A 14,863-nucleotide genomic window follows, 5' to 3' on the forward strand; every position below is an offset into this window, starting at 1 on the left:
CAAACGTCAAACAAGTCAACAAATTCAGATATCTTGGCAGCCAAATAACAAGTGATGGCAGGTGTGACACAGATATCAAATACAGAACAGCAATGGCGAAAGAAGCTTTCCAGAAAATGAAGATTAACAGAAAGATGAGCGTGTACACTAAAAACAGAATACTGCAGTGCTACGTTTATTCTATCCTGACTTATGGAAGTGAATGCTGGACCATTTCCCCAGCAATGGAAAAGAGACTAGAAACAGCTGAATTATGGTTCTACAGGAGAATGTTAAAAATATCATGGTCCACACACACAACAAATGAAGGAGTTCTGAGAAGAGCCCAAGCAGTCACATCACTCACACCAACAATAAGAGAAAGACAACTCAGACTCCTCGGACACATCATGCGGAAAGATGAACTAGAAAAACTCATACTCTCTGGAAAGATCGAGGGGAGCAAACCGAGAGGAAGAGCTCAGCTTATGCACATCAAAAGCCTAGCCAGGTGGCCACACATCGAGGAAATGGAAGTCATCCAAAGTACAAGGGATAGATCTGTATGGAAAACCATGGTCACCAACGTCCACATCGGATATGGTACCTAGACTGACAGACAGTACGATCTGTTATATTTTGCCAACCGATGACTTCAAGAGGATAGCTAATTATGGAAATACTGACTGGGGGTCCCATTTACCCTCAAAAAAGGAAATACCTGAAAAAATTTACAAAAGGGGACACTCCTCTTGACATATTCCCCCAAATGCAATTTGAAAGTCTCTTATTATGGCCTAGATTATCAAAAAGGAAACCAAAAAATACCCTACACCATCTCCGTTCTACAATGGCACCCAAAACAGTTGGAATGGGTGCAACAGAAACTCAAGCTCCCCCATTTTTACCAGTGCTGGATGAACATGCCCTTGGCAGGGGTTGCCTTATATAAGGATTGCGAGTTGTTTTTTCCATCCAACCAGAAAGCTAAAGAGTTGGAGGAGCCAGTCATCTACGCATGGTGAAAATGAAAGTGCTGACTCGAAGATTTGTCTGATGGCCTGGATAGATCAGCAGATTGAGCGGCTTGCCAAGCACTGTTCGGATGGCATCACATCCAGAACATGCCCAGAGCAGAATCAGAATCAGATTTATTAGCACTGGCATACGTTGTGCAATTTGTTAACTTAGCAGCAATAAAATACATGATAATATAGAAAGAAAAAAAATAAGTAAATCAATTATACTAAGTATATATTTGTATATCAAGTAGTTAGATTAAATATAGCGCCAAACAGAAATATATATTTTTAAAAAGTGAGGTAGTGTTTATGGGTTCAATGTCTGTTTAGGCATTCAAGAAGCTGTTCTTGAATTGCTGAGTGTGTGCCTTCAGGCTTCAGTAACTCCTTCCTGATCGTAACAATTAGAAGAGGGCATGTCCTAGGTGATGGTGTCCTTAATAATGGATGCCAGGTTTCTGAGGCACCATTCCTTGATGATGTCTTGGAACTATGGAAGCCAGTACCCAAGATGGAGCTGACAAATGTAACACTCTGGGAAAGGTTTCACTGCTAATGTCATGGTCTTCCTGTAGAAGCAATGTTTGGGTTATGGTTAGAGGTAACGGGTGCTTTGGAATGTCAGCCATCCATGACAAGAAGGTGTCCTCGTGCCATGAAGCCAGGGTGATCTGGGTCTTTCGTTCTGTGGAAGATGCAGACAGAAGACACCAGAGCAGGGCCATGACCCGAAGGAGGGTCGGCAAAGGGAAACCGTGAGCTCCAACTTGTGCATATTAGACTGTTCCATCAGTATGGGCCCTTTCCTTCACTGACCCTAACGTCAAGTTAAGAATTATAAAGCCAAATCGTTTAATTGTATGCGGTCTGTTAGTTCATGGTACTGATTTGTAACAGGGTAACACATCACGCAGCACCCACAAAAACAGGGGGAGGGGGGTTCAGGGTGGACTCACATCTCAATCTCACCCGTTTGGCAGGGCCAGAGATTGTCTTCTCTAGACTTACATAGCCAACAGAACCTGAGGGTTACATAATTTTACAACTTGCTGTAGCTTCTTTCAGTCCTGTGCAGTAGTCCCCAACATTCCAGACAATGATGCAGCCTATCAAAATGCTCTCCATGGTACATCTACAGAAGTTTGAGTGTTTTAGGTGACAAACCACATCTCTTCAAACTCCTAATAAAATATGGCCGCTGTCTTGCCTTCTTTACAGCTGTATAAATATGTTGGAACCAAGTTAGAACCTCAGATACCTTGTCACCCAGGACCTTGAAATTGCTCACTCTCTCCATTTCTGATCCCTCTGTGAGGATTGGTTCATGTTCCCTCATCTTATCCTTTCTGAAGTCCACAATCAGCTCTTTCTTCTTGCTGATGTTGAATGCAAGGTCCACACACAAAATGCTGGTGGAACACAGCAGGCCAGGCAGCATCTATAGGGAGAAGCGTCCTGACGAATGGTCTCGGCCCAAAACATCAACAGTGCTTCTCCCTATAGATGCTGCCTGGCCTGCTGTGTTCTACCAGCATTTTGTGTGTGTTGTTTGAATTTCCAGCATCTTCAGATTTCCTCGTGTTTGACTGCAAGGTTGTTGCTGTGATACCACTCAACTGGCCAATTTCTTCCTTACATATTGCAATGCAGCACACTCCACAACCAACATCTCACCAGCAATAATGTTCCTGGGTTGTCCCTCGAACTCAAGCTGGGATCTCCTCAAATGCAATCTTGGGAGAATGCAGGACCAACAGTTGAGACAAACTGTGGGCTCCTCAAACAAGGAGATTCATTGTTTCACTCCTGGATAAGTAGTCCTGGTGAGGAACTACAGAGGTGATCAAATATAAGTCCTTGGAAAGATTAAAGATAGAACTGGACCACTCTCCTACAATGTGGAGATTAAATCTGATGTCATCCGGAGAACACCGATCAGTTGAGGAGAGCAGAGTCAATCGTTAGAGCAAAAATCTAGAACTGCCAGAAGTATTTCCTGCAGTCCCAGAGTCAACTTCTCGAACCACCATGGAGGTGACCCCAGACCTGAGATTGTTTCACAGCCACAGTCTCACCTGCCAAGTAGAGTGAGAAAGATGTGATCCCACAAGAGAAATAAATCCTCTTGACTTGGAGTTTATAGCTAAGTAGAGATGAGTGTTGTGTGTTTAATATTTCTGTAATATTTGAGTAATATTGTAAATATATTGTTTGATTAAGCATTCTTTGTTTACATAATCCATCAGAATCAGAATCAGGTTTAATATAACCAGCATATGTTGTGAAATTGGTTAACTTTAAGACAGTAAGGCAATAAAATACATGATAAATAAATATAGAGGAAAAACTGAACTACATTAGGTGTAAGTATGAGAATGGAATACATCATTACTCCACCATGTCATATACGTGCATCAAACTAATTGTAAAACAAATGTAATCCTCAGGTTCGGCCAGCTTTGTCAATCTAGGGGGAGACAGCCCTCTGGCCCGACCAAACTTGAGAAATTTAGTTTGGGTGGATGCTGCATGATGCATTCACCTGTTACAAATCAGAACCGCGAAATAACAAACGGTACACAATATGCAATTAAACTATTGAGCTTTACAGTTCTTAATTTTAATTAGTTCTTTATAGTAAAGAAAATACAAAGAAAAAGGACCCAGTCTGATACACATGTTGGAGCTCACTGTTTTCACTTACGTTCATTCTCCATCGATTTCCCCCTGGCCGTCCCAACCCCATTCCAAGTCCACTCAGTCTTGCAGTCCATGACTTCCCCGCTCTGGCATCTTCTCTCTCCATCTTCTCCCAAACCAAAAGCCCTCAAATCACTTCTCTCAGACACACAAGAAAGAAACAACACGCCTCTCCTTGGATGGCGCACATTCCAAAGCCCCCATTATCTCTCGTCATAACCCAAACACTGCTGCTACAGAGAAACCATTACATTAGCGGTGAAACCTTACAGAGTGTTACACTAAGAATAGACTCATTATCCCTGGGCACGTGTTTTCCTTTCGATTAGTTTTGGAGTTACAAAACATAACCATAGCCACTATAAGGTAAATTTCCCTCAGCATCTAACAGATATGCATGGGACATTACTCGTACAATAAGTTATAAAAAAGTAGACTTTCATTTTTAATGAATCAAATACTGCAGTTAGTGTCTGGTCCACATACTGTGATGACATGAATGAGAATGGTAAGACTTTTATCACAACCAAAACATATTGTACAAATATGCTATTCTCTCTCTCTAATAACAGTACTGTAAGCTTTTCAACATATTGTTCTTCCAGAGGATTAAAGAAAGATAGAAATTTGATGCATCTTCCCAGTGAAGCTTTTCATTAAATAGAATTAACCATGTCCTCTTCATATCACAATCATCAGCAAGGAGGTACAGGAGACTGAAACTCCACACTCAATGTCTTAAGAAGAGCTTCTTACCCTTTGCCATCAGATTCCTGAATGGTGCATGAATTCTACCTTGTCATTTGCTTTTTATACTATTAATTTATTTTTGCAATTTGTAATAATTTTTATATCTTGCACTCAGCTGCTACTATATAACACATTTCACAACATATGTCAGTGATAGTAAACCTGATTCTGATTCTGACACTCACGCAACTAAACCAAAAAGGAAATTCCTTAATATTTCAAGGTCCCCAACACAATTCACAAATCTGTGGTGGCAGTCATATTGCTCATATACTCTATTTTTTCAAATTTTCCTCCAGTTACTTTACCTTCCATTTTCTGGAATTCCTCCACCATTCATTCAGCAAGACCAAAAGTTAATGTCTTACAACAGCCACTCGTTGGGGCACCATGCCAATATATCATAGTCCAATATCCTGACTAAGGTTGAGGCCCCACACCATGTATCAGGCAAAGCCTAACATCCCTCAGCAGGACCTCAGGACCAGGGGATCATCTAATCATCACTCCAAAGATTCGCTTGGAGTCTATGGCCTGTAATCGCTCCTTGTTTCTTTTTTGTTGGCATTAAATCGGCGCTGTAGATCAACCCAACACAGTTTGTGAATTGAGAAGTCCATCTGCAGTTCTCAGCCAGCACTGACGTTGATAGTTTTAGTGCATAGTTCCTTGTCGATGGGTTACAAGTTCTCACTTTGCCAGCAGTTCACCCACCAGGTGTGATATTTGTATCCAGCTCTTAAATTGCCATCCAAGTCAAACAACACTCTTCTAGCTACTGGACAGCAATATGACTGTGCAAGTAGCGGCTACAGCAAAGATAGGAGATGGCTTGGGAAGCTCCTTCCTGAGGCTCAGAAGGATGATGGGAACAGAATGAGAATCAGAATCAGGTTTAATGGAACTGACATATGTCGTGAAATTTGTTGTCTTGCGGTAACAGTGCAATGCATAATAATAAAAAGCTATACAATACAATAAGACAATATTTTCTTATCAGTGAATTTCCCAGTGGGAACTAAAATACCTAGAAATACATATGAATATCTTGACACTGTCTTAATCTATCTCTCAGCAGCACTGTGCCATTTTATTGGAGTTGTGTGAACAAGTTGGTGATTTCAACATAATCAAGATATGATCCAAATTCCTTTGCAGGGAAACAAAAGAAAGCATTGAAACTGTGTCTCCCTTACCCTGATTTCAATCTTCAGATATTCACAGATGCAAAACTAGGTACTGCTGGCAAGATAACAATTTTAAAAAGGAGTCACAGACCTTTGAATTAAAATACTTCGTCCTGTGAACTGAGCAACATGTTCCACTGAAATACTGCTGCAAAAAGCCAATTAATACCTGTTAGAAGTTAATCCCTCTAAATACAGTTCAGAGAGGAATTCCAAGGGAAAAAGATTAAAATCAGGTTTATTATCACTGACATTGGTCATGAAACACATAAAAAGCATTGTTTCGTGGCAGCAATACAATGCAAGACATATTAAAAATTACTTTTAGTTACACGAAGTAAATGAGTGAGTGGGTAAATAGTGTGAAAGAGGAATGGTGAGGTACTGTTCTTGGGTTCATGGACCATTCAGACATTTGACGTTTGTAAATTGCTGAGGTTTAAATCGACTTCAGGTTTTCGTACCTCCTCCCTGATGTTAATAATGAGAAGAGGGCATGTCCTAGGTCAAGGGTCAGCAACCCGCGACTCCGGAGCCGCATGCGGCTCTTTCATCTCTGTGCTGCGGCTCCCCGTAGTTTGTTAGTTTTTGAAATGTAATTCGAAATTTGAAGATTATGGTGATCTTGTACAATCTAAAAACGTTGTGGAGATCCCATTTCCTGGCACATCCGAACCGGCTCACAATTAGCCACCATTCCGGCTAAGGGAGATAGCCTACGGGGGTTTGTGAGTACGTGTCTTTTGGAGCATCCGCGCCCATGGGGACGGGTTGAGGGAGGCTTTAAATCAAGGCTGTTTAGTTCGAATAAAGTTACCTTTGACTGCAGTGTCTTTATTTTAGCGCTGTGTGTAGCGCTACACCGCTACAACATGTTTTTTTATCGTTATTAATATACATCACCACTGCCAATGCCTGACACCCGCCACTGCGCGCTTTCTTTTAATTCTTCGATCCAAGGTAGGCTACCTATGGAGTAACCTTCAACCCAACGTCTTTTTTTCGGAGTTCAAAATGTTTTTGTTGCATGCAGAAATGTAATTGCGTTTTCTCTGCAGGAGTTCATCAATTTCATAAATGCAACACATTATAGTTTGTTTATACATAGCATAAAGGCAAAAAAACCCGTTGTATGCAGTGTTATTTCATTTTAAATGTCAAACGGGTTTTGTGGCTCCCAGTGTTTTCTTTTCTGTGGGAAATGGGTCCATATTGGCTCTTTCAGTGGTAAATGTTGCCGACCCCTGTCCTAGGTGGGCTTAGATTCCTTCCTGAAGCCCAAAGAAACAATTCATCATTGACAAAATGCTTCATTATTAACCATGAAATGTATTCTTTCTGAGCAAAATATTGGCCTCTCTATATCAAAGTTTGATTAATTTATAACTTCCATCACTTCTACTTATCAATTATAAAGGCTATATTATACAAGGAGTTTCCATTATTTTTACTCTAAATTTTCTTCGATTATCTTTTGATGTTTTGCTTGCTCTCCTGTGCCAAAGGGTGGAAGATACCTAAGTGCATTTTTGACAATATTTTCACATTGTACACTACCTCCCACACAGTCACGATAAAGTGAAGTCTTGGAAATCAGGATCTGCTTTCCCTGCATATCAACTTGTACACAATGTATACTCTCTCTAGGTATAGAGATGCTGTCTGATCAAACTCTCAATCATGCGTGAACACTTTTCCTCAGCCAATTTCCATCATGTTCCATCTTACCTCCCCTTCCCAATTCCCTTCCCTTTCAGCTCCCTCCTGCTGCACTCAGCCGCTTCACATTTGAAAGATGCTCAAAAATCTGTAGTGAATAATAGAAACAAGGAAATAATAGTCACAACATAGATGCAAGCTGAAAAGGAATATCCATAAAATAAAAGACCCTCATACACTATTTCAATCATACACTATATTTCCTTGACTAGTTACATCATAATAATGGAAAGTAACTACATGCGATCACACTCATCTTACAGCAGAGTAGAAATCCTTACCTTCACACACATTCATATACACATACACATACACAACATATGTACATACCCAGATTTGTATTTACTAAGGCAATTTAGTAAATTTCTTTTGCATCATGATGATTAACTCCCTAAACCAGCTATAATTAAGCAAACATTGTGATATATTGTGTATCAGAACACAATTACTATCATGGAATGAAAAAAAATTTTACCAAATATGTTATAGCATTATTTATTTTTGAATTTATCAACTAGTAGATGTAAGAAACAGACCCTCAATAAGAAATAGTCAGCTTTTTACCTTTTCTTGTAAACTCAGCATGTAGCTGGTCCAGTTAAGTTTATGTTCAATGATGACCAACCAACATCACCTCTCTCCTCCAGATGTTAAAGAAGAAATGGTGCAAGGTGGTTGTTGAGGCTGAAAATTAAACAATGGGAATGCCATTGATGTCAAAGGCAAACAGTTGGACTTTCTCTTGTTGGAGTTTGTCATAGTTTGACAATATATGGTGAAAATGTAACTTATCAACCCAAGTCTGCTGTTGAATAGACATTGCTGCATATAAGAATAGATAGCAATAGAAAATTACACTATTACATTGTCAGAACATACCTCCATTTCAGATCTTGTGATAGAAGAAAGGTATCTCTTGAAGCAGCTAGCAATAATTGGACCTAGAACACTTCCCCGAAGAACAGCGATGTCCTGGGGATAAGATGATTTGCCTCCAGCAATGATAAACACATTTGACTTTACTTAATATGATATCTGCAACTAGTGAACAATATCCTAGTTTCCCAGTGACTTTAATGTTATTAAATTGCTTGGTACTATACTTGGTCAAATATTGCCTTAATGTCAATCATTCGCCTTACCTTTTGAATTCAGCTTTTCATTCGTCAACACTATGTTGAAAGTTCAAAGCAAATCTATTATCAAAGTCTGTATATGGAACCATATACTACCTTGAGATTCATTTTCTGGAAGGCGGTTACAAGAAAAGTAATGGAATACAATGAAGTATTAAGAAAAATTACACATAAACAAAGACAGAAAAACACTAATGTGCAAAAGAAGACCAAAAAATAATACTGAGAACATGAGTTGTAAAGGGTCCTGGAAAGTGAATCTGCAAGTCATTGAATCAGCTCTGACTAGAAGTGAATGAAATTATCCAGCTAGTTCAGGAGCCTGGTGGTTGTAGGGTAATAACTGTTCCTGAACTGATGGTGTGGGACAAGGACTTCTGTACACCATGCCTGAAGGTAGTACCGAGAAGAGCGCATAGCCCGGAAGCTACTTTCCTGACGTAGTGCTCCATGTAGATTCACTCAATGGCAGGGGGCCTTCACCTGTGATGCAATGAGCCATAACCATAATTTTCTGCTGCCTTTCATGTTCCTGGGTATTGGTGTTTCCATACCAGGTCATCTTGCAACCTGGTAAGATACTCTACACTGTGCATATATATATGTTTGTCAAAGTTTTTGGTGACAAGCCAGATCTACATGAACTTCTAAGAAAGAAGATGAGAAGATGAGCTGTCAATGTCTTCTTTATGATGACACTTATGTGCTGGTCCCAGGACAGATGCTCTGATATGTTGACACCAAGGAATTTAAAACCACTGGCCCTCTCCAGGTGCACTCCCTTAATGAGGACTGGCTCATGGACCTCTGTTTTTTTTTCCCCTCCAATAGTCGATATCCACCTCTTCAGTTTTGCTGACATTGAGTGAAAGGTTGTTGCCGTGGCACCACTCAAACAGGTTTTCATTCTTCCTTCTACATATTGAGCAAAAGCAGAATGCCAAGAGCACAAACAAAGTCAGCGGAGAATTGAATGTAACTTCCATCCAGTCGCTGGAACTGATCAGCAAGATCAGGACAGCAATAAGATTTGGGTTGTCAGTCAGTAGATAACAGCTGTGTGATATTATTAACACAAAGTGCACTGCAGATGCTGTGGTCAAGGCAACATGTACAACAAGCTGGAGGAACTCAGCAGGTTGGGCAGCATCCATGGAAACGAGCAGTCAACGTTTCGGACCGAGACGCTTCGCCAGGACTGAAGAGGGACGGGGCAGGGAACCTATAAAGAAGGTGGGGGGAGGGTGGAAAGGAGATGGCCAGTGGGTGCCAGGTGAAAAACTAGTAAGGGAAAGATCAAGGGGTGGGGAGAGGATAGGCGGGAAAGGTGAAGAATCTTAAGATTTTGCCTTCTTCTACTATACAATGCTTTCCCCTTACATTCCTTCTTCATCTTTCCTGCCTATCCCCTCCCTGCTTCCCCTCTCCCACCCCTTGATCTTTCTCTTTACTGGTTTTTCACCTGGCACCCACCGGCCTTCTCCATCCCACCCTCCCCCCACCGTCTTTATAGGGCACTGCCCCCTCCCTCTTCAGTCCTGACGAAGGGTCTCGGCCCGAATCGTTGACTGCTCGTTTCCATGAATGCTGCCCGACCTGCTGAGTTCCTCCAGCATGTTGTGCAGGTTGTGTGATATAAATGCCTGCCTAGTAACCATCTTTGCCAAGAAACTACTCTGCTGACCTTATAGTAACATGATTATTGCTTCCCAACCATTAACACAGTTTGCACAACACTCACAAGATGCTGTAGGAACTCAGAAGGCCAGGCAGCATCTATGGGAAAAAGTCCATTCCTCCTGAAGGGTTTCAGCCCGAAACGTCGGCTGTACTTTTTTTCTATTGATGCTGCCTGGCCTGCTGAGTTCCTCCAGCATTTTGTGTGTGTTGCTCGGTTTTCCAGCATCTGCAGATTTTCTCTTGTTTATAACATGGTTTGCACCACTGAATTAAATTTAATAAATTGAAGCATTGCAACAATTCATTAAAATAGTAGGACGGAAACTCTGTACTGGTGAGTTTACCAACTAATCCACCTCCACCAACTTCCTCCCTCTTTTAAAATCAACAAATTTTACCCTCTTGAAATCACCTTGCTCAGCTTAAAAATTATTTATTTCTGATTAAATGATGAAGTAGCAAATTGTATTTTGGAAAGTTAATAGTATTATATAAATACATGCTGTGGTCACTGTAGATGTTATGTGTGGCTACTAACAATCCCTTCTCTGGGCCTCCACCCGAAACAGAACAAACAAGGCAGAGGTGGAATGCCTTCATTAATGTGAATGGGTGCAGCTGTAAGAATAACTAAAAAGATCAGTGCAAACCAGACAAAATAGTATGCTTGGGGAGTGAACAGGAAGGAATGCAACATCCTGAAAAACATACTTTGTCAGCACTCCGAGGGTGAACAGTCTATACCACTGAGCAGGGCAAGGGAAACATCATTAGCTCCATATTCTCTTTCATTCTGGGCATTCTTTCACTTCTCCAGAAATTTGATTTGGCACTTCTGCTGTCAGTCACCCTGCCTATTATACAATTTTGGCTTAATTTGTAAATGGGATGATAATAATCCCCATGCAATAGCTGAGGCACAGTGTCCTGTTATCAACCATTGGAAGACCCTAAGAAATAGGAAAAGAATTAGGCTATTTGACCCATTGAGCCTGCTCCATCATTCCATCATGGCTGATTTATTATCCTTCTCAAATCCATTCTCCAGCCTTCTCTGCGTAACCTTTGAAGCCCTTATCAAGAACCCATCAACCCCTGCTTTAAATATACTCTGTGACTTGTCCTGCACAGCAGTCTGTGACAATGAATTCCACAGATTCACCAGCCTCTGGCTACACAAATTCCTCCTCCTCTCTGTTCTAAATGGAAATGCCACTATTCTGAGGTTGTGCCTTCTGGTCCTAGACTCGCCTATTATAGGAAACATCCTCTTCATGTCCATTCTATCTAGGCCTTTCAATATTCAGTAGGTTTCAAAGAGATCTCCCCTCATTCTTTTAAACTCCAGTGAGTACAGGCCCAGAGCCACCAAACAATTATATATTAACCTTTTCACTCCTGGAATCATTCTCGTGACCCTCTCTGACATCAGCACATCTTTTCTTAGATAAGGGACCCAAAACTGTTCACAATACTCCATGCAGTCTGACCAATGCCTTCTAAAGCCTCAGCATTATATCCTTGCTCTTATAGTGCCTATAAAAAGTATTCACCCCCACTTAGAAGTTTTCATGTTTTATTGTTTTACAACATTGAATCACAGTGGATTTAATTTGGCGTTTTTGACACTGATCAACAGAAAAGACATTCATGTCAAAGTGAAAACAGATCTCTACAAAGTGATATAAATAATGACAAATATAAAACACGAAATAAATGATTGCATACATATTCACCCACTTTTAATATTTCACCCCAAATCATCAGTGGTGCAGCCAACTGGTTTTAGAAGTCACATAATTAGTTAAATGGAAATCACCGGTGTGCAGTCAAACTGTTTCAATTGATTGTAGCAAAAATACACCTGTATCTGGAAGGTCTAACTACTGGTGAATCAGTATCCTGGCAAAATCTGCACAATTAAGGCAAAAGAACACTCCAAATAACTCTGTGAAAAAGTTACTGAAAAGCAAAAGTCGGACGTTGGATATAAGAAAATTTCCAAGTCATTGAATTTCCCTTGGAATACAGTTAAGTCAATCATCAAGAAATGGGAAGAATATGGCACAGCTGTAAATCTGCCTAGAGCAGGACGTCCTCAAGACTGAGTGACCGTGCATGAAGGGGACTAGTGAGGGAGGCCTCCAAGAGACCTACGACAACGCTGGAGGAGTTACAAGCTTCAGTGGCTGAGATGGGAGAGACTGTGTGTACAACAACTGTTGCCCGGGTGCTTCACCAGTCGCAGATTTATGGGAGAGTGGCAAAGAGAAAGCCGCTGTTGAAAAAAAACTCACATGAAATCTTGGCTAGGGTTTGTCAGAAGGCATGTGGGACTCTGAAGTCAGCTGGAAGAAGGTTCTATGGTCTGATGAAACCAAAGATGAGCTTGTTGACCATCAGACTAAATGCTATGTGTGGTGCAAGCCAAACATTGCACATCATCAAAAACACATCATCTCTACTGTGAAGCATGGTGGCGGCTGTATCATGCTGTGGGAATGTTTCACTGCAGCAGACCCTGGGAGGCTTGTGAAGATAGAGGGTAAAATGAATGCAGCAAAATACAGGGAAATCCTGGAGGAAAACCTAATGCAGTTTGTAAGAGAACTGTGACTTGGAAGAAGATTTGTTTTCCAGCAAGACAGTGACCCCAAGCATAAAGCCAAAGCTACACAGGAATGGCTGAAAAACAACAAAGTTAATGCCCTGGAGTGGCTAAGTCTGGACCTTAATCCAATTGAGAATTTGTGGCTGGACTTGAAAAGGACTGTTCGCTCATGATCCCCATGCTATCTGACAGAGCTTGAGCAGTTTTGTAAAGAAGAATGGGGAAAAATTGCAGTGTCCAGATGTGCAAAACTGATAGAGACCTATCCACATAGACTCAAGGTTGTAATTGCTGCCAAAGGTACATCTACTAAATACTGACAAGAAGGAGGTGAATACTTAAAAATACAACTGCAGATGCTGTGGATCAAAGAATATGTACACAACGCTGCAGGAACTCAGCAGGTCAGGCAGAAGGGTCTCGGCCCGAAACGTTGGCTACTCTTTTCTCACGGATGCTGCCTGGCCTGCTGAGTTCCTCCAGCATTGTGTACGTATTCCTGGAGGTGAATACTTATCCAATCAATTATTTTGTGTTTTATATTTGTAATTAATTTAGATCACTTTGTAGAGATCTATTTTCATTTTGACACAAAAGAGTCATTTTCTTTTGATCAATGTCAAAAAGGCCAAATTAAATCCACTGTGATCCAATGTTGTAAAACATGAAAACATCCAAGTGGAGGGTGAATACTCTTTATAGGCACTGTATATTATATTCCTCTGGAAATGAACACTAACATTGCATTTGCCTTTCTTAACACCAACTTAACCTACGAATTAACCTTTAGGAAATCCTGCACAAGGACTCGCAAGTCCCTTTGCATCCCTGATGCAAAAAAAATCTTAAACATCTTTTTCCCCATTTAGAAAATAATCTACGCCTTAATCCTTTCTAACAAATTGCATGACCATACACTTCCCTATATAACATTCCACCATGCCACTTCTTTACTCATTCTCCCAATCTGTCTAAATCATTCTGCAGACTTACTGCTTCCTCAACGCTATCTGCTCCTCCACCTATCTTTGTATCATCTGCAAATCTGGGTACAGAGTCATCAGTTTCAACAAATCATTGACATATAACATAAAAAGAAGTGGTCCCAATGCCGATCACTGTGGAGCATACTAGTTACTGGCAGCCAACCAGAGAAAACTCTTTTATTCTCACTCTGTGCCTCCTGCCAGTCAGCCAATCTTCTATCCATGCTAGCATCTTTCCTGTAATATCATGGGCTCTTATCTTGCTAAGCAGTCTCGTGTGCGGCACCTTGTCAATGGCCTTCTGAAAATTCAAGTAAATAACATTCACTCATTCTCCTTTGTCTATCCTGCTTGTTATTTCCTCAAAGAATTCCAATAGATTTGTCAGACAAGATTTCTCCTTAAGGAAATCATGCTGACTTTGGCCAACCATATCATGTGCCTCCAAGTACCACGAAATCTCAGCCTTAAGTAACAGATTCCAATATCATCCCAATCACTAAATAAAGACTAACTGGCCTCTAATTCCCTTTCTTCTGCTTCCTCCTTCTCCACCTTTAAGTTGGAATGACATTTGCAACTTTCCAGTCCTCCAGAACCATTCCAGAATCTGGTGATTCTTGAAAGATCATTACTGATGCCTCCACAATCTCTTCAGCTATCTCTTTCAGAACCCTGCAGTGTAGTCCATCTGATCCAGACAACTTAACTACCTTCAGACCTTTCAGCTTCCCAAGTAGTTTCACCTCCTCCTCCCAGGGGAGCAGACACTCCGTCTGGCTGAAGTTGAGGTGAGTAAGACACTGGCCAGTCAACCCATGCAAAGCCGCAGAGTCCGATAATATACCAGGTCAGGTTCTGAAAGACTACACAGCCAAGCTCACTGAGGTGCTGTCGGATCTTCTCAACATCTCTCTGGAACAATCTATTGACCTTTCGGTTTTCAAGGCAGCAACCATCCTTCCCATGCCAAACAAGGCAACAGCAACCTGCCTAAATGACTATCAGCCAGTAGCATTAACATTAATCATTATGAAATGCTTTGAATGGCTGGTCATGGAGCACATTAAATCCTTATTTCCAGCTACACTGG

The 14,863-nt window shown here is 41.0% G+C and overlaps 1 long non-coding RNA gene across 1 annotated transcript in view; it reads right to left on the bottom strand.

Moving 5' to 3' along the window:
• LOC132391467 (uncharacterized) overlaps positions 1-14,863 on the bottom strand; it is a 63,063-nt gene that overhangs the window by 32,231 nt on the left and 15,969 nt on the right. The window contains exons 2-3 of the long non-coding RNA XR_009511220.1: positions 7,922-8,329; positions 7,367-7,445 (exon numbers count right to left, since the gene is read on the bottom strand). This is a non-coding gene — a long non-coding RNA (uncharacterized LOC132391467). The remainder of the gene's footprint in view (positions 1-7,366; positions 7,446-7,921; positions 8,330-14,863) is intronic.

This window comes from Hypanus sabinus, chromosome 3, assembly GCF_030144855.1.
Source record: "Hypanus sabinus isolate sHypSab1 chromosome 3, sHypSab1.hap1, whole genome shotgun sequence".
Taxonomy (NCBI): Eukaryota; Metazoa; Chordata; class Chondrichthyes; order Myliobatiformes; family Dasyatidae; genus Hypanus; species Hypanus sabinus.